Genomic DNA, 2655 nt, shown 5'->3' on the forward strand with positions numbered 1-2655 from the left:
GAAGGAAGATGCATCTAATGTCTAATGCTCCAAAGACTCACATCTAGTATGTGTATTTTGAATTTCAAAATAATATTGCAGTGTGACCTTTGGAATTAAAATTCAAATTTTTATCCTTTGGAAAATCAGATTTATATGCAACAATATCTCCTATAAGAATTTCATGAGGAAGAATAATATAGTACTTTGTGAAAGGATTATAAACATGTTTAAAAATACAGTCAAGGTTATGGAGCATACCTACAACTAAAATTAAAATACAGTCAAGGTTATGGAGCATAACTACAACTAAAATTAAAATACAGTCAAGTTTATGGAGCATACCTACAACTAAAATAATTTAAGGAATATTTATAGTAACAAAGAAAAAATCAAAACAATAAGTGACGTGACTATTTTGAATCAATGGACAAAAATAAAAATACAAAAAACAAACCCAGGGAATTGCCATTAAGGTACAAAAAGTTGTAAGAAATATTATCATTTTTTTAGTTCACTGACATAACAAGTGTAATCTCTCAAGTAAATTAAGTTTTGGAGAGGATAGACTATACACTTACCTCATAGAGATGAGAGACAATTCTGATAGGTCGTCAACTTAGATAAAGTCTACCAAACACATCCAACAACTAAAAAGAAGATGAAAAAAAAAAGTAAGGTGTATTCCTATTTGCTTAAGAATGGTTGTTACCTAAGCATATAGTGACAGAAAATGTTATATCATTTAAGAATAAGTTCAAAAAGAGGAAAAATAACATACAAACACTTCTTCTTTTTTTAATGAAGTTTCTTTCAATTAATTTGGATGGAAACAACTGGATACAAATTAAATAGTCTAAAACTCATATTTATAGGGAAAAAACATCACAAATGAGACATAAAAAAAATTATATACTAAAAAGAACAATTGAAATCTCTAACAGAAACCTTCTACAGATTTCATGTCTCATTGATATTTCGACAAAGCCAAAGTGTGGATGAAATCTCAACAGTCAAACTAAAATTCTGGAACATAGCCAAATCATACATAACACAATAAGAAATCACAAGCAATGACATGCGTATTTCAGATTTTAAAACTAGTTAAAGTAAAGAAAAAATGTATAACAGATTAACTAGACTTAATACCAGACGAATCTTTAAAAATCCATTTTTAATAGACGTAGGTCTGAACGCCTCCCAAAATCCCTAGACTCGCTTGCTTCGACGAAGCTCGCTGGAGGAGGCTCACGGTGGCACGGTCGTGAGCACGCCAATAGAAACAGCGACGCTGGTCTCTTGGTTGTCACAACTGTAGTGACGCCTGACAGAGTCTTAAAGAGAAGACGAGTGGCGGTTGTTTGATCGACTTTCTCGAGAAGTGGGAGAGGACAAGGATCTCCCCAGTGGAGAAGAAGAGAGGGGTTGTTCCGCCAGTTAGAGCAATGGAGGAGCCGCTGGTGCGGTGGATCTCCTTGGAACAGGGAGGGTAAGTGAATAAGGGGTCTGTTGGTGTGATAAAATAGGTATAACAAAGGGGTTTTAATCTCAGCCGTTCAATCAGAGACTTGATTGGTTAGGATTGGCTGATAAATAGTAATGAAAATGATAGGTTGTTATGATAAAAGGAGATTGAAGTCTGAAATTGGATGTTTAATGGGTTATAATTATCATATTTGTATCAATTTATATTGTGAACACTTTTATTTAACTATTTATCATTTGATTCCTTAAACTTACTTAAAATAACATTGTTAAACCCTTCTAACTGTTGACCAGATTTATGTGACATTTATTTTGCTGAATAGGTTATGGCGCGTATTGTCACTCGTTTAAAGCAAGTGGAACAATGAATTTTTAAAAAAAATATTAAATAATAAAAAGAAAAAGGAATGTCCCAACCCCACCCTTTTGTTGAAGGAAAAAAATGTCCCTAGCACCTATCCTGTTCTTGAAGGCAAAAAATTCCAGCATTCATTCTTTTTTTGAAGACAAAATGTTAGATGCAAATTTATAGATGTGCTGTCATAAACCTTATCGTCTTGAAAAGATTAAATTTAGGGATCTTGATTTTTCAAATATAATCATTTGTTAGGAAATGGGTGTTGAAATTGTTTCTTAATTTCCCTGCAAATTGATTTATGGATGAATTTTACAATCATTTCCTGCAGATCTGACGGTGATTGCTAGATTTTGCTTGGTTTTCCTTCAAGTTACATAAACTTGCTTGATTTCTCTACAGATTTGACAAGCGCTGAGATTTTCTTTTTGACTTTGCATTTTTTTCTTTTTCTTTTTTTTTTCTACGAAGACAACAAAAATGCTCCCAATCTATGTGTCACGACCCAAAACGGGTTGCGAGTGGCACCCACACTTATCCTACTATGTGAGCGAACCAACCAATCCAATTCCCAACGTTTCAACCATAAATAACAAAATATAATGCGGAAGACTTAAAACTCATTAATGAAAATCGATTAAATAACTTATAAAAACTCAATACTTATTATTCCCAAAACCTGGAAGTCATCACCACAAGAACATCTATCCTCAAATTACTAATCTAAGAGTATCTAAGAAGCTAAAATAAGTAAAAAGCTAGTCCATGCCGGAATCTCAAGGCATCAAGACATGAAGAGGAAGATCCAGTCCAAGCTAGAAGCAATAGCTCACCCT

At 33.2% G+C, this 2655-nt stretch overlaps 1 long non-coding RNA gene across 1 annotated transcript in view; it reads right to left on the reverse strand.

The window, feature by feature from the left end:
- LOC107016022 overlaps window positions 1-1492 on the reverse strand; it is a 3043-nt gene extending 1551 nt beyond the window's left edge. Inside the window, exons 1-2 of the long non-coding RNA XR_001456409.2 lie at window positions 1129-1492; window positions 561-629 (exon numbers count right to left, since the gene is read on the reverse strand). This is a non-coding gene — a long non-coding RNA (uncharacterized LOC107016022). The remainder of the gene's footprint in view (window positions 1-560; window positions 630-1128) is intronic.
- Between the last annotated feature and the right edge of the window lie 1163 nt (window positions 1493-2655).

Source organism: Solanum pennellii, chromosome 4 (assembly GCF_001406875.1).
Source record: "Solanum pennellii chromosome 4, SPENNV200".
Lineage (NCBI taxonomy): Eukaryota > Viridiplantae > Streptophyta > Magnoliopsida > Solanales > Solanaceae > Solanum > Solanum pennellii.